This window comes from Eumetopias jubatus, unplaced genomic scaffold (assembly GCF_037043125.1).
Source record: "Eumetopias jubatus isolate StellerSeaLion01/CBP00866 unplaced genomic scaffold, mEumJub1_p1.0 scaffold_3, whole genome shotgun sequence".
Classification (NCBI taxonomy): domain Eukaryota; kingdom Metazoa; phylum Chordata; class Mammalia; order Carnivora; family Otariidae; genus Eumetopias; species Eumetopias jubatus.
Genome location: NW_028274809.1, coordinates 75,532,151 through 75,550,728, shown reverse-complemented (window position 1 = coordinate 75,550,728; position 18,578 = coordinate 75,532,151). Strand labels below are relative to the sequence as shown.

At 34.6% G+C, this 18,578-nt stretch overlaps 1 pseudogene; it reads left to right on the top strand.

Annotated features, from left to right (window-relative positions):
- The first annotated feature begins 514 nt into the window (after positions 1-514).
- LOC114216549 (U2 spliceosomal RNA) lies at positions 515-590 on the top strand (annotated as a pseudogene).
- Positions 591-18,578: the final 17,988 nt, after the last annotated feature.

Here is an 18,578-nt window from a genome sequence, read left to right as displayed (position 1 = left end):
TATCTCTGCTCTCAAGGAAGTACTTTACGGAAGTCAAGTACACCTTATGTGAATAAGGGCAAATGTGAATGTTTAAGGAATATATGCATTCTGTCTTTTGGCACTAATTTTTGAATAAAAATCTACTCAAATAAACTTTCCAACTTGGAAAAGAAGCATAAAGAAGCTTAATGGTGACCAGAAATGGTGTCATTAAATTACACCACTTTGGCTACAAAGCGTGTGAGGTTTTATTAGGCTAAATATCATATGGAAATCACATATCTCTTAGATATACACATGACCATCAAAAAAACCCAATGCATTCAATGGCAAGTTATAAATGAGGAGAGGCTGCTTTAAAATATAAAGTTATATAAAGTTATTATGTATACTAAATATAGGGAAAGATATTTCTAAAAATTGAATAAGAATTTTTCAAAAAGGCACCATTAACTAGGTCTAAATAGGCGAGAAGTATAATATCCCAAACCTAAAAACCATGGTTAAAGAAAGTAATTCAAAAGACTTTTTTATCGCTTCTTGGCCTTTTGGCTAAGATCCAGTGTAGTAATTCGAAAGACTTTTTAAAAAATTTTTATTTAATTTTCTTTTCAAAATTTATTATTTTAAAAAATGTTCAATGACTGGATTTCAAGAATGAGTCGCCATTCTTATAGATGCAAGGCTGAAAGCAAAGGATTTTCCCAGTTGAGAGCAGTAGTATTCATTTTAATAAGGATCTTAAATACAAATAGGCATGATTTCACAAAAGGCCATTCTCACTGCCTGTCTTCTTCCCTTGGAGTGCTCGGAGAGGACATGCCTGAAGCCACAGCTGATGAGCAGGCCTACTCCATGACCTGGGAGGGAACTCTTGCACTGTGCGTTCCTATCCTCCAATTATAAAATTTTGGTCATTAAATTTCCCAACCTTCAATTTTTCTCAAGAAGATATTAATGACTACACTGCTGGGGGTTTCTGAAAACCAAATGGACAATTTATCACTATACCTGGAACATACCAGCTGTAACCAAACTCATAAACAAGTGAGACTCATCAGATGAACAGAAAAAGACTTTATCCCCTGTCTGTATCAACACAATGTGTACTGACCCAGGGATGAAATCTAAGAAAGCCTTTCTGGTCATTCTCAGATAAATGAAAAAAAAAATCCCCTTCAGAATTTCAAGATGCAAAACTACTCTCATTTCCACAGTTAAAATGTGTCTTCCACACAATCACCAGAGTTCCAGAGTTTCCTTAGAGTTAAAATCGTCTTCCTTCCCTAGCTCAGATTTGGTTATGGCAGGAACTTGAGATGGAAACGTGGAAACAGGGTGGGGGTGGACGAAGAGTGCACTAGGCATGTTCTCTCTTGAGATGGCCCCGCTCTTCCTTCCCCCTCATTAGCTATTACTCCCCACTGTGTCACAGCAAAAGTGAGGAAAAAGGCCAAGATACCAAGACATAAAGGGTTTTTTATTGGCTGTGGTTAGCAGAGACACCCCCTGGGCTTGGCAGGCATTTATGGGGCCAGCTTCATTTTTTTAGCGAGTGTCTCACTCTCTCTCTCTCCATCCTGCCCTTCCTCCAGGTATTCAGACATCAAGCGCAACCGAAACACAAATATTCTACTTCTTGTTGGTCAGAGGATAGCTGTTTCCCTTTCACAGTCCCTTACTCTGTTGTTACAGGCTACTTCCTCAAGCTGCTTGGTCCTTAGGATTTTTGCTCATACTGAGGTAGATACCTACCTCCTTCCTATTGCCCACAGCAAACTCCTGAGAATACTTATGAAGTCCTCTCAATGGCCTCTTTGGAGACTTCTTCATTTCTCTTCATCTTTCCAGATTCTTCTATAGGCTGGACCTATAGGAGTTAGCTGTAAGTAACACATTTAGTTGTATACATTTGCATAATGTCTTTGGAGGCAGTGAGTATGTTCTAGTTACCTATTATAGTCTAACAAAACTTAGTGGCAATGACAATTTATAATTATTTCTTAGCATTCTGTGATTTTTGGCTTAGCTGGAGAATTCTTGTTTGAGATCTCTCATGGGTTTGTGTCAAGTAACAGCTCAGACTAGCATTATCAGAAGGCCCCACCAGACAGGAAGCAGAAGCTGCCAGGGCTGTTAGGGACCATAACTGGAACTGAGTGATATTTTATTGATTATAACAATAATAAGGCCTGTTCAGGCTTGATTAAGGGGTTAGAGAGATGGATGCCACCTTTGCATGCAAAAGTAGCAAGTTGAAGAGCAAATGACATGGGAGATATTGTAGCCATATTTGGAAAATACAATCTTCCATAGAGTACTTGCTGCTTATATTCTTGAAGCATTACTTGGAACAGAAACTTTTAAGTTTAAGTTCCTGATATGTAGGCATTCAGAGGATGTCAGTTATCTATTCGTCCACACCATCCATCCATATTTTACTATATTATCTTTCATGATGCTAAGATGATTAGGTTATCCTCTTAGTTACAAACCTTATGAGTGTCTCAAAGTGTAGAAGTCAAATTGTTCACAATATTTGAAAATAAGTATCCCATGAAACATGCAGGAGGAAATCTTTTGGAATGGAAGAGAAGAGAAATTTATTTCCCTTTATACTCAGAGTTTAATTTATTTTCTTGACCATTAACATGCACTTGTTGGTGCAGAATGTTATGAATTTTAACATATACATAAGTTTGTGTGGTCATGACTACCATAATCAGAATTCAGAACGATTTCATGGCCTCTCCTGCAGAACTGTCTTCTACTATCCTTTGCAGTCATACTCTCCCTCAACTCCTCAATTTTAGCAATCTTTAATTCCTTTTCCCCCCTAGATTCTATTTATTTATTTGAGAGAGAGAGAGAGCACGAGTGGGGCAGAGGGGCAGAGGGGCAGAGGGAGAACGAGAAGCAGGTACCCCACGGAGCAGGGAGCCCGACCTGGGGCTCAGTCCCAAGACCCTGGGATCATGACCTGAGCTGAAGGCAGCCGCTTAACTGACTGAGCCACCCAGGCACCCCATCAACCCTAATTTCTTTTCCTTCATTATAGTTTTGTCTTTTTCAGGATGTCAAATACATGGAAGTATATAATATACAACCTTTGAGAACATTTTTACTCAGCGTAATTCCCTTGAGATTTATCCAAGTTGTTGTGTGGATGCATAACTCACTACTTTTTATTTCAGAGGATTAGCCCACTGTATGAATATAGCACAGTTTATCCAGTCGCTTGTGAAAGACCTTTGTCTTTTCCAGTTTTTGACAATTGTAAATAGAGTTGTTATGAATATTAATATACAGGTTTTTGTATAAACATTGATTTTTAATCCTTCTGAGTAAATTGCTAGGACTGAGATTGCTAGGTCATGGAGTAAGTATAGATTTAAATTCCTAAGACACTGCCATTCTCCTTTCCAGGATGGCTGTCTCATTTTGCATTCCCACCGGCAATATAAGAGAGTTCTTATTGTGAATCCTCACCAACACTTCCTGTTATCAGCAGCATGTATGTTGTACTTATATATATATATATATATATATAAGCAATATAAATATATTATTTAATGAGTTTATTAGGTAAATAGTATCTCATCATTATTTGAATGTGTAATTCTTGAATATCTAATGATGACGAATATAATTTTAGGTACTATTTTACATTCATTTATTCTCTTCAGTCAAGTGTCTATTCAAGGCTTTTGTCCATTTTTTAACTGAGCTATTTCTTTTCTTTTTTTTTAAGATTTTATTTATTTATTTTAGGGAGAGAGAGAGAGAGGGCAGGAGGAAGAGCAGAAGGAGAGGGACAAGCAGACTCCTGGCTGAGCACAGAGCCCAAAGGATGTGGGGCCCAATCCCAGGACTCAGAGATCATGACCTGAGCCAAAATCAAGAGTCAAGAGCTTAACCGACTGAGCCACCCAGGTGCCCCAAGAGCTATTTATTTTCTTAATGTGGAGTTTTAAGTATTTTTTATATACACTAGATACACATTCTTCATTAAATATGTGATTGGCAAATATCTTCTACCGGTTCCTGACATTCTTTTTATTTTATTAAGAGTACCTTTAGCGGAGCAAATTTTTTGACCTTGTTTAAGAAGTTCTTGCCTAACCCTGGGGCATGAAGTTTTCTTCAATGTATTTTTCTTTAGTTTTATATTTTAAACTAAGATTTATAACTGATTTTGAGTTAATTTTTATATAAGGTATCATGTTGAAATTGAGGTTCTTTTTTTGCACTATTTTAACATCATTTGTTAAAAAGACAATCTTTTTTCCCCCCATTTATTTGCCTTTATACTTAAAAAAAAATCACTGGCCATATTTGTTTGGGTCTGTTTCTGGACTCTGTTCTGCTCTATCAATCCATGTGTTCATCCCTTTACCAATTCTGTACTTTCATATTTACCATAGCTGTACAGTGAGACCTAAATCTAGGTAGCCTGATTCCTCCATCTTTGATCTTCTTTTATTAAAATTGTTTTGGCCAATCTACTCCTTATACTAGTTCATTGGTCTTTCCATATAAATTTTCAAGTGACCTTGTCTATATCTACCAAAATCTTGCTGGGAGGGAGTTGATTACAATTGTGATAAATCCCTAGATCAATTTAGGGAGAATTGACTCCATTAGCATGCTGAATCATCTGATCAATTTCAAATTGTATCCTGCCACCTGGATCCAAAGTATAAAAATTTAAGAAAAATGACAAATATTATGCTAAGTGAAGTAACTAGGAAGAAATTAGTTAGTCCTTAACTCTAATTGGTTTAGTCCTAAATGTATATTTGGTGCATATGTCATCTATATATTTAGATAATCTGTCATGCTTTCTTCTTTTTAGGATCTTCCTTACAAGGAGGATTATAGGAGCATTGTTTTTACTATTTAAATTATAAAATTAGATACCTATTAAATTTTTTTAGAATTAATGTACTGTCATCTTGTCATAGCCTGGTGATTGATATGAACCTCTGGCCTCTGCAACCACCACATCACTAATAATTGTAGCCAGTAGAGTACAGGGAGGCTTAGCTGTCTTCATTTTAATTTTACTTCTAAACTTTTATCATTATCTCTCATCATGTCAGGAAGGTGGAATGAATAATAGCTTCCATCTGCAACATTCAGTGGCTTATGAAATTCTAAGGTTGGTTTAGAGTGATGCTATTGACCCACATCCCATATGTTATTGTGTGGTTCATAATAATAACACTGGCTTATCATTTCTCATCCCCATACAAGATTTAATCTTATAAAATCATACTGCTGCTGTGCCATATGGACAATATAATTATGCACATTTCCATTTTTTATTTCAATTTGCAACTGTGAGTATTCTAAATTGTATACTCTTCTAATCTGCATGTGTATCCCAAATATTAGTAAAGATATGTTTAAGGTGCATTTAATAATGATAGCATGTTTCTATCTTTAGTGATGGTTCATGTGGGAGTATTTGAATAAAGCTGGCATGATTTTGCTTCAGAGAAACTAACAGCAGTTAGTAAGTTGATTGATCAGTTTCTGGTTCCTGACATTTTGATCCATGATGTGAGCACAGGATGCTTACTTACCATCTGAATCTCCTGGGGACTTAGAACACTACTCATCAATGCATCATTCTGGTGGGAAGGGGAAATGAAGCAGAGGAATAGAAAAAAAGTCAGTTAATTGTGGGCTCATAAAAAGGTTTAAACTCTAAGTTCTTGGCAGGGAATTAATAAGAGGAAAGAGGAAAACAACAGTGGATCTGTGTTTCTGAATAATCATATTCTGCTCATCTTGATTCAAATAACACACAATTATGGATTTCCCTTTCCCTAACAAAACGTGTACACACACATAAAAATGGATGCATCTGAAAATTTAATTCATGCAGAATTTTGGTGTACTTTCATTATGTCTAATCACATATTGATTTAAATAAGTCATATTAGGGCGAATAGCACAAGACCCAAGGTTTCTTCTTTTAGAATTTTTAAGATGCTCTTTGATCTTTACAGGTCATAAAAACCTATGAAAATTCTTTGGGTCTCACAGAGCCTTGAGAAACTGGTAATCTTGTACTGTTCCACTAGAGTTTTCTTTGATGGCTTTCATGTCTGGGTTCACAAAATGTTTCTGTCCAATTTCTTCCTTTAAACATGAAGTTTTCAAATTTATAATGCGGCTGATTGGTACTATCCGTCAGAGAGGAAAAAAATATAATTCAAAATTGCAATGAAAAAAGATGTGGTTTAAAAATCTTTTGAATTCTTTTCTTCTGATAAAATTTTTATAGTTTAAAGCTTTAAAGTTTCTTAATTATCATTCTTTTTCTCTTATAAACTGGTCCATATTTTTCTTACTTTTTCTTTTATTTGATTTCTGTAATGCTACTGTCCTCATTAAAGTGCACTAAAATCATCATATTATCCAACCATTGACTTGTTCATATCTTCTCTGTAGTTGCAATTATCTACATGGAATTTAATTAATTTAGTTAATGTTACTCCTTAATATGTGAAGGGGAAATAACTTCCATTTTTCTAAATCAAAAAATGTATTAATTCCTGCTAATGTCACTATTATCTTTTAGCCAGTGCCTTAGTTTCTTAAGTATTTGTGTGTGCGTGTGTGTGTGTGTGTGTGTGTGTGTGTGTGTGTGTGTGCGAGCACACACACATGTGTATGGTTTACAAGTGATCCATTTCTAAGGGGACTTTAAGTAACCCATGCTTAAAACACATTGTTGGTGTGACACCTGGGTGGCTCAGTCTGTTAAACTTTTGCCTTCAGCTCAGGTCATGATCTCAGGGTCCTGGGATTGAGTTCTGAATCGGGCTCCTTGCTCCGGGTGGGGGGCTGCTTCTCCCTCTGCCTGCCACTCCCTCTGCTTGTGCTTTCTCTCTTTCTCACTCTCTGGCAAATAAATAAGTAAAATCTTTTTAAAAATTCTTAAAAAAACACATCGTTGGAAGAATAAATTAAGGGGTTAACCAAAATGAAATACATTTATAGAAAACAGAAGGAGTAAGTGTTTCTAAACACTTGAAGATAAATTGATAGCTACAACATGGCACTGAAATTTATTCTTAGTTTTCTTGGAACAAAAGAAAAGAGAAAACATATTGGATTGTAACCTTTCATCTGGAAGCATATGTATACATCCACAGACAAAATATCTCTAGATCAAAATCCAAGGGAAAACAATATCCCTCAACAAGCTCGTGATAAGACCTTATTTTTAAAAGTTATTTGTCACCAAAGTACAGGTCTGCCTCTCAAAAGTAAGACACTTGAGGTAAGGCCAATGTGAATGATAAAAATATAGACTTATTTGAAGACCCTATGTTCCCCTGAGTAAAATGAAGGGTTTTGGCAATCTTGATTAGACCTAGAGTATACCAATGTTAAGATTAAAAAGAAGAATAAAAGCAAAACACTTAACAATTACAAAAATATAGATAAAAGCTATTCCAAGTCCTGAGAACTCACATCAGGATTGTAGAAAAAGTACTCAGTTGTGGTAGTAAGAACACACATTTTAAGGACGTTGAGCATTACTAAGCTGTCAAAACACAATGGTACCACTTAAACAGACTTTTTGGACCAGCCCCAGTGACATTCTTTAAATTCCTCAAAAGAGAGAAATATTCTATAAGTTTGGTTGAAAAAGAGAGTACAATTAAGAATCATCTATGTACAAGTCTTCTGAACCCAGTAGAAAGTGCCTGAGTTGAGTAAGGGCAGAGTAAGAACGATGGCTGCCGATGTGGGTACAGGTCATTGAACAGAGGACCAGGATATCTGCAGAGCAGAGCCTGTGTGGTGTTCCTAGCTATTGGCATGCTATAAAGGTGATGCTTCCAAAAGCCTATTAGAGAATAGCAGTAGCATATGCTGGAGTATTTCTGTCTCCTGCCTGCACTATATAAAAGAAAATATGCTTCTGGTTCACACACTTGTATAACGGGAGTCCTAGGAATTTAATTCAAGGTCCTCATAACCATGGAATATGGGAATGGGGAGATGGGAGGGGAATTTGAACAGTAGATTGCTATGATTTGCAGCAAGTTTTGATTATTCTCATTGCACCTGTAGTCTGTTGAATAAGGGTTCAACCAACTTTAACAGGCATTATATTGTGCGAGAAATAAAGATTTATTTTAGTTAAGAAATATTTATTGAGTAGCTCACATGTACCACATACTGTGCTAGAAAATGCACAGTCTCTACTCTTACAAGGCTCCATTTTGGAATGTGGGACAGATAAACAGATTTTAAAAAAACCATAATTGTATGATTTAAAAATGTGATAATATAATGAAGGCAAAACTGAGTAAGAAAACAGGGCATAATGATAGAAATAATGCGGTGGGAGATTACTATATAGGTTTGTCAGAAAGCAATGGCAAAAAAGAATCACCCTTGTATGGGAAATACGTGTTTGTGCACATGTGTATGCAGGTAAGGTTTGGAACAGAGGACTGAGAAAAGAAAGACTGCAATTTGCTAAGATAACACATGTGTGAAGGCCTGAAAGTTGGCATGCTGTGTGTGAGGAACTGAAAAAGGACGGTGGACAAAGAAGGACAGAGGAATGAAGTGGTGCAAAATGAACTTGGATCATGACCGAAGGAAGGCATCACAAATTTCATGGTAGGGCACGATCATTGTCAGTTTGTTCAACTGCAAAAGATATTGAAACATTATGAAAATGATAGTAGTATAATAGTAGATTTATTTTTTTAAATATTATGATGGGATTTTGAGAAACAACAGCTAAGCCAGCTTAGTTTTCTTTCTTTCTTAAAAAATTAATCAAATTCCACAATAAAAAAATACAGAGCAAATAAAATAGCAAAAACAAAACACATAGACAACATGGATCCAAAATTAGTTCTGTCATATGAGCTTCTCTATACTCGACATCAAACACAGATAATGAATGAAGAAGTGGTGAAAAAGTAAACTCCACTAAGCCCAGGTGTTTAGAATAATTATAAAGACACTGAAATTATTTAAATGCCCTATGTGAAAGGTTATATGCAGTAACCCAATGGCTAACAATTTCTTAGTAAAAGTATTTTGATTGTGCAGATGCTTTATGTATAAATTTTACTGGAAGATTTTTACATCAAAATTTGCTAGATCTTTGGATTTCACAATCTACATTAGTTTTGTAGAGATAACTTAAGTGTATCATTTAAAAATATCTTAACTGGAGTTTTAGGGACCAATGTAGACAAATTAGTAGAGAGGAAATCTTGTCATTCGGAAGATTGCATATTAATTAGTAACTTGTTAGCATGTTCATTTTGTACTTTGAGCATGCCTGGTACATTTATTATCAGGCAATGCCGTGATTCAGCTCCTGACTGGAAAAAGAGTCATTAAAATAATTTAATTAACTGAATGTTAGGAGAAAGAATAATACCCAAATTTAATCAAGGATTACAATCATGTACCTCATACTGCAATGTCTATTTTTAAAATGTTTAATAAATCTTTGAGTTTCTTATATGGACAATTCTGTATTCTGTATTGGTTTAAACATTTTTAAATTGAAATGACATAAAATTTTAGATATAAGAGTAGTGTCATATTTTTAGGTGTTTGGGGTGCCTAATAATAAGTGGGCACTGATTTACATTTAATGGATGAGGCTAGTCTGTTTACATGCTTAAATAAATATCTCCGAACATCTGTGTTATTGGACATAACCAAACCCAGAGTATTTTCTCTAATATCCAATTCCTTTGATCATACCCACTCATTTAGATCACTGCCTAAAAATACAAACACCTCACAGATTAGCCCTCAGCACCCATTAACAAACCTTATTAATCACATTAGCTAGCTACAAAAATGAAAATCATTTGGAAATAAAATTGCTAAGCACTTAATTTTTGCTGCATAGGATACTGGTTGATTGATGATTCAGAAAAATCTTACTTTGACAAGTCTCCATTATTTCTTTTGGCTCTCTAATGCTCACTTCCTCCCCCGCCCCACATCCCAGTTATTTTATCATGCTTCCTAAATACTCTTTTCTCCACTTATATAAAAGACACATTTTAATTTCCACCTCCTTTATTATGGTTTCGCCCTACATTTCCCTTGAATAACTATTGTTTTCCCAGTTAGATTGTGAGTTGTTAGGACATACAAATCACAGTTTCTATAATTTTCATGTACACCTGTGAGCTTAGCTTAGCTATGTATCCTTATGTAGATGAATGTTTTTGGAAAAATTGGAGGAGGGTGATGGTGTTGGGACATGTTTGCCACAAGGAGTGAATGTTCTTGGCCCAGCCAAGAGGTTCAGAAGCTTTAGGTTCTTTGAAGGAGAGATTGAATGAGGGTAAAAAGCATCAAAGAAAATATTTTCTTGGTTCAAATTTTTCTTAAGGAACACAAAGGAAACAAAATACATTAACGTTAATAATATTGATTAGATGTTATACTAATGTTAGCCTAATGGCTTTATTGACTTTTATTAAAATCTAAATAGAAACTTGCTTTCCCTTTTCATCAATCTCCTCATTGTAATAATAGAATAAAAGCAATAGGACTTTGAGAGTTCTTCTAATCTATTTTCTTACATTTCAGTGGATCAGATTGTAAAACTACTCAAGAGAGAGGCACGAGGAATTACAATGAAATTGATAGATAACTCCTGATTATACTAAAAGAATACAACAGTATCAACATTATTGGCTCAAGAATGAAAATTCATTTTATTTGTTACATAGTTCATGTTGCCAATCAAGAAGTGGCACCCACTATAATGAAAAACATTATGTACACTAACCATAATGGAGAAATCTGACATATATCACCTTAGCAAAATGATTAAGGTTAAAATTACCAGTAATAAGTCATATTAATACCATGTACTCCCTGATATGATGGGATGAAAAGAGTTCTTCTCTGTCTTATTATCCCTGGTCCGATCATGAAAAGCAATCAGATGAACTGGAATTGAGGGCTACTTTATGAAATACCTGCCCAGTACTCTTCAAAAGTATTAAGGTCATGGAAGACAAATAACAACTGAGAAAAGGGATATAATGAGAAAAAGCAATGTAGTAGCCTGCAGAATTTAGTTAAAAACTAATGTCTACATAAAACCTGCACATGGGCATTGATAGCTGTTTTATTCATAATTGCCAAAACTTGGAGGCAGCCAAAATGTCCTTCAGTAAGTTAATGCATAAATAGACTATGGCACATCCAGACAATGGAATATTATTCAGCACTAAAAAGAAATGAGCTATCAAACCATGAGAAGACATGGAGGAAATTTAAATTCATATTACCAAGTGAAAGAAGCTAATGTGAAAAGGCTGCATACTGTATATTCCAATTATATCACATTCTGGAAAAGGCAAAACTATGAAGATAGTACAACCATTAGTGACTGCCAGGGGCAAATGGGGAGGAAGGGATGGCTAGGCAGAACACAGAGGATTTTGAGAGCAGTGAAACCAGTCTATACGATACTACAATGGTGAATAAGACATACATTTGTCAAAAACCATAGAAATGCCCTCTACGAGTGAACAGTAATGCAAACTATGGACCTTGTGTGATTATGATGGGTGTAGGTTCATTGATGGTGACAAATGTGTCACTCTGGTGGGGCATGTTAATAATGAGGGAGGGGGGCTATCCATGTGTGGGAGCAGGGAGTATATGGGAAATCTCTCTACCTTCCTCTCAATTTTGCTATGAACCCAAAACTTCTCTAAAAAATTAAGTCTTAGAAGAAACTGGTGATATCTGCATGAAGTATGATTACATAGTTAGGTGTAAAATGCTAACATAAAATTTTTCATCTTAATAAATATACCATGGTTATGTAAGAAAATAACATTAAAAGAAGCTGTGGGAACAGTATACAGGAACTCTGCCCTATCTTTGCAACGTTTCCATAAATGCAAAATTATTTAAATATAAAAACTTCAAAAAATAAAAAAGCTTTAAATAGACAAGAAAATGTATTATTTATAACCCTGGTCTACCCAACAACAAGGATATCATTATTATAATAAATGCCATCCGTATTGAACTAGAGAATATTTATATAGAACAAAAACATTGTAATCCCAAGAAATGTTTTGTTAAAGAAAACTCATACAACTTATCAGTCACTGTTCTAATTTCTGGAACTCCAGGGCCAAAATCAAATATGAGAGAAAAATTTCTTGTAGGCTTTTTAAAATTTTTATTATTGAAATATAGTTAACATGCAATGTTATATTGGTTTCACGTGCAAGATTCCTGTTTAAGAGAAAGTACATACTAGTAAAGAATAGAAGGAGAAGAGACATACCAAATAAGTAATCAAGAAAATAAGATAATTTCTGATAAAAGCAAGAGTTGTGAAGAAAGCACATTTCTATAAAAAAATAATAATGTGAGGTTTTATGAGAAGGTGATTTTTTTGAGTGTGACTTAAAGAAAAATTTTCAGTCAGTGACTGTCTGAGGATAAATAATTTAGGCAGAGGGAACAATGAGCACAGATTTCTTGAGGCATAGAAGAACATGGCAAGTATACCAGTGAGGATCCTGGAAATATTATTCAAACTTTTGTAGGTTATCTCATGCAAAGCATCTATTGTAGGACAGTAAAAATGACATAAGATATCTTTTGTGGTACTATGCCACAATATGGGCAAACTTTTCCTTCTATGAGGCTTTTGGTGTCAGGCACTGACTCAATCTAGTCAGACTCAGTCTAGTCAAGGGTTGAGCTTTGGTTAGGGTTTGTTGTTGGAATGCTTTCCCACACTGCAGTTCAAGCATCCAATTCCTTTTTGATACCTTGTGTTTGTGGTTGGTGTTAGTTTGGCAGAGGATTTTTCTCTCTGTCTGCTTTACACTAAGCTTTACGTTTTCCTTTGTGGTGCACTTTGGAGAAATCTCTACAAGCTCTAGTATCTTCTCAGTACTTCACTGTTACTTGTTACTCAGTGTGTTTACACTAGTGGTGAGGATAGGGAGTATTCATTCACTCTTGTGGCTAAGTTTCGGTCCAAGGCAAGCCCCGTGTTTCTGGACCTTGTAAATGTGCTCATGTCAGTGGTGTTGCCCATTGCCCACCTGTAGTTCTGTGCTCAGCATCCATTTCTTCACTTCTCCTCAGATGCAGAGGGTATTATTTTGTTGTTGTTCCTTTTCTAGGTAGGAAGGATTTTGCTAGTGCCATGGGGGAAACAAAAAGGTATTTCCCTCCCAGTTTAGATATTTGTCTCTGGGGGAGAAAAGGGAAAAAGAATGTGGGGAGAGGTATTGCTTTATTTTTTTCCCCCATAGCAGCCTATTCCTCTCCCAAGGCATAAACCACAAATGACTCTGTATGACTACAGTTACCAGTATTTTTCATGTGTGTGTGAGCCCCTGTGAGATTTGTGCAGTGGAACCTATGAATAGATATGCATTCTCCATTTATCTCTGGTCTCCAGCGTTTCTATACTCTCTTGCTGGCTCACACACTACATTTACCTACTCATTGCCATTTTTGCCTAAATTCTTACTACTGTGTAGCTACATTTGCCTGAGGGATGTAAATGCTCATGTCTTGTTTTTCATTTTTGCAGGCATTTGCCTTTCCTTAGATTTCAGGTTGGTTGTTTGGCCTGTGACTTTCCATCTATGATCAGTTTTAGAAAATTTGTGACAATGCAGGTTGTTTCAATTTGTTGGTTGGTTGGTTGAAGAATACAAGCAGTGCTTCTACCAGCTTCCTGTATTCTAAGCAGGAACCAGAAATAATAGCACTCTTTAAATAAAGGAAATAAATATTAATTAACAACATAATATCCACAATTTCTTATGAATATTTCAAGAAACATAATGATATAACCCATAATTGGGTATATTAGGAATCAATAAAACGGATTCAGAAATGACATGATGTGGAAATTATCATAAAATATTAAAAGAACTATTATTAACTTTATTTAAAGGAAAAGATGTACATAATGAGTGAGCATATATAGAATACAAGCCCCAAAATATAAACTTTAAAAAATGGAATTCTTAAATTCAAAATATAGTTTTTGCAATAAAAGTTTCCTTGAATGGGCTTAACAGCATATTGGGGCTTCAAAAAAAAAAAATAGTCTATGAACCTGTTTTTAGTCAATTGCAATGGAATACAGTCTTCAATTTTATAAATTGAGTTTTATAAGTCATTCATTTAAAAAATAATTTGAGTTCATTATTTTCCTAGCACTGGGCTAAATTTAGAATGCATAGAAATAAAGGAAAACTTACCTATTTAAAGTATTAATAGTTTCTTTGTATAGTGATGAAATGTATGAAACAATTAGCAAATCATAAGTACATGAATGTGATATTACCAAAGTGCTTTAGAAATTCAAAAGAAATCAAAGTCTGAATAAACTATGGTAGTTAGACAAAATTGTTGCTCAAATTCACACTTGAAAAGCATAAAATTGGCACTTGAAAGATGGTAAAGACTTTGAACAAAGAGTTGAATAAAAACTCATATAGCACTTACTGTGGGTCGGATTTTATTTTTAAATTTTTACATATATTATATATTAATTTTCACACTAACCTTGTGAGAAGGTAATATTATTATTTCCCTTAACGATGTGGAAGCAGGCTCAAAATAGGTGACTGCCAAAGTATAATAAGTGGCAGCCTTAGGACTTGAATCCAGGCTGTCTGGCTTTGGGACTAAGGCTCTGAAGTACAGAGCTGGGCATTTATCTGGCACATTTGGAAAGAGATCACTCTGACTGTAATAAATGATTGCAGTTTGGACTTGTTGGGAAATATTAGCTGCATAGGATAAGATCAGACTATTGTAGACCTTCCCTATTGTTTGTTAAAACTGCTGAGCGTCTTCTATAGGCACAAATAGAATTCCTTGTTCCTTCAATCACTTCCAATTGATTTCTAAGCTAGGATAGAAAATGGAAACTGCATTAGTTAAGAGATGGATGATCCCCTTTAAGTGATGGACTCAGAGCTAAAAATATCAGCAAGGAAATTCAATTCACAAAGCACTACTTCACATGACACAGAGCAAGCTATTAGCCCAATTGGTATTTTTAATAGAGTTGCCTTCTGTGACTCCATTATTGCTTCTCAGAGGTCATCTAAATTATTTGTTTTAAGGAAAGACCAAAAAAATATGTGTTTGAGAAACAAAGCTTTTCATAGGGAAGAGATTTTTTTTTTTTTAATTGTTGTTGCTCTCCAATTGCAATAACGTAAGAGCTTTACCTTTGCTTTAGAGCTCTGAAAATGGCACAGGGAAGGCACTGCTGATACACGTGACATCGGTTGATTTCTGATGGGCATATATCCTAGTACGACCTAGCCTTGCTTTGTCTGCTATCAGTTGCTTTTGACACACTAAAAACTTCAACTCTATACAAGTATTATGCATTTTGTATATATGTGTATAGCCAGTAGAGTATATTTACAGGGCATTGCTACTAAAAATAAGTGTAATCATCATAAACACTATTGATTTCTCAAGCAAATAATTATCTGATTTCGTTTTGAGAAGTTGTAATATGTAGTGAGGGCCCACTAATTTGCCCAGCAACACACTGTACTCAGCAGTAAACATCTGTATTAACGCCAATTATTTGAAATGGTGTGAGGGAAAATGAAAAGCCATCCAAGATTCTGGGGTTTTCCAACTGTTTCTGAACGCTATTTTGGATGAATTAGAAGGTACATGTTATTTCAATAGATTGAGCTTAAAAACTGATGAAAATAGTGAAAAACAGTATCCTAAAACTCTTAGGTGAGAATTCATCTCCCTTTGCCAAAATCAGGAAGGCTTTTTACTCTATTCTATAAAACTAATTTTAGGTATTTAGCATGGTGTCAATCTTAGAACAAGAATTGAACAAATAATTATTAAACAAATATATTGATGGATAAAGAACATATGAAAAAATTGATGGGCCTTCAGTTATAAATTCTCATGCTACTAATATGCAATTCTTATCAGACCTCAGGGTCAGTAAAACTGCTTGTGCTACAATAGTGAGGGACATAAGGCCTTAGCAGCATCAAATTATTGCTCAAAGCAATATTCACAATTTTGCTCAAGGCAAGAAATATATATATATATATATATATATATATATATATATATATATATATATATAATCAAAACTGAGATACCTCTTTTTCCTATAGAATGAGAGCTGTAAAACCTGTTCGTTTTCTTTTGGCTTTGACTCATAACAATCATATTAACTTAAAGTGTTGATATGTTTTTTTCCTCTGTATGTACTTATTTGTATTTTTGCCTTGTAATTTAACTATTATTTACACATATTTCTTTTATTATAAGCTAACTTGGCCAGTGCTTACTGTGTTACATTATCTTGGATCTAAGTTATTCAATGTTTTAATCAAATGCTCCTTAGGGCCAGAGATGGAAACTTGATTTACAAGAGATTCTGTATTATATAAATAATTAATTTCAGTCATTTTATGATTAATTTAGCTACCTTATTCTAATCATATGTAAAATCTGGAGAAAAAGCAAGTCCAGAATTATAATATTTCCAGGGAGCATTATATTTATATTTATAATTCAGATTTTTTTTTTAATTAAGTAAACTCTATGCCCAGCCTGGGGCTTGACCTCATGACACAAGATCAAGAGTCACATCCTCCACTGACTGAGCCAGCCAGGTGCCCCTCATATTTATAAGTCAGACTTGATTTTAGTCATAAAACTGTTCGTATGCTGATGGAGTTAAATTCAGTAGTTAGTAGAAGTTAGTTCCCGCTTGAGGACCTGAATTATGGTAGCTACTGTGAGTTAGCCCTTCTGATTCAAAGATGAATATGATACGATTCCTTCAATAATAAGTAAACAAATGCACACAAAATCCTGTGGAAGTCAACATGTTGATTTATTTTTGGGCGGGTTATTTTGCAAGCACTCTATAGGTACACTTTAGTAGCATGCAGAGGATACTCCCCTGACAATACAGATCCTTGCTTACTTTTCTCAGTCTTTCCAAGTTCCATATGAAAGTCTCTGTGTCTTTGCCTTCAAATCCTTAGACTATCACTTATACAGATGAAATGAATACCAAATTTCTGTGGCTCAAGGACTTTTCTTTATATTTAAATGAATTTTTTGAAGGTCCTAAAAACTGACAACTCATAATAAATGGTGTAATGGTCGAACGAGCTGTTAAAGACAGATCTGTGTGGCATATTACTTCACGTCGTCTCATTTGTTCTGCATTTGGTGAAAAGGAATGACACAATACATATGATTGGACTAGATAATTTCTAGTTTTCCTTCTAGAATAATGCTGCTGTATATGACAATAATTTAAATAGAATTTGAAACGAATAATGAAAAGAGAACCAGAAATGCTAAGAGTATTGTCTGACCCATAAAAGATCTGAATATTTTTACCAACTGACATGTAGGTGGATTAATAATGAATCTAATCAATAATTTTATTTATACCATTTTTATAAGGCAACAATTACCAGAAATTCAATAGAATTTCTTTCACAAATGACATTTCCTTTGTGTACTTATTCTCTTAATAATAATATTAATAATAATAAATTAGCGTTTTTCTAGTATGCTCACATAACAAGTATTTAATAGTCATTAATTTTTTTGCAAGAATGCCTTTTTTCATTAAAATAAATATTTTAGTGACTATATGCAATTGAACTCAAATTTGGTTCTTAAGCAAGCAAGCTGTGTGGGTATTGATAATACAGCAAATATTATTGTAATAGGGCAAATTATGTTTGGAAAATGTTTTCTTTTATCCCACTATCGAAATCAAAATTCTCCTACTTCCCAATTCATGTTTTTTTATTGTGATGTAATTATACAGTAAAATCCACACATCCTGTTACGTAGTCCTGAGTCTTAACAAATAAATACAGCCATACCAAGATGTAAATTAGTTACATCAACCCAGATTATCTCCTTGTGAGTAGAAATGCCTCTCCAGAATCAGAGTATGTAACCATTTGAGTTGGCCTTCTGTCAGTTATCAGAGTTCATTTCCATGTTCTTCCATGAAGCAAAAGTTCATTGGTTCTTATTGCTGTGTAATATTCCATTGCAAAGGTGCATCTAGTTTATGTATCCATTCACATATTGGTGGACTTTTGGGTTGTTTCTAGGTTTTGGTAATTATGAATAAAGTCTCTATGAACATGTACATTTGGTATTTTATATGAACATGAGCTTTCATTTAGTTTGGATAAATCATACCTAGGGATAGGATTGCTGAGTCCTATGGTCAGTGTATGATTAATTTTATAAGAAACTGCCATTTTTTTCAAAAGTGGCCACAGCATTTTCCATTCCCAATATCAGCATATGAGAGGTCTAGTTGCTGGGTCCTCAGACTTGCTAGCATTAGGCATTTTCAGTTTGTCTATATATTAGCCATAGTAAAACATATGTAGTAGAATCTCATTGCACTTTTAGTTTTCATTTTCCTAACAACAAGTCATTTGTCAACCGAATTTGGTGAAGTATCTGGGATTTTTTTTTCATTGAGGGGGAAAAAGACTGCGCTGAATCTATATATCTATAGA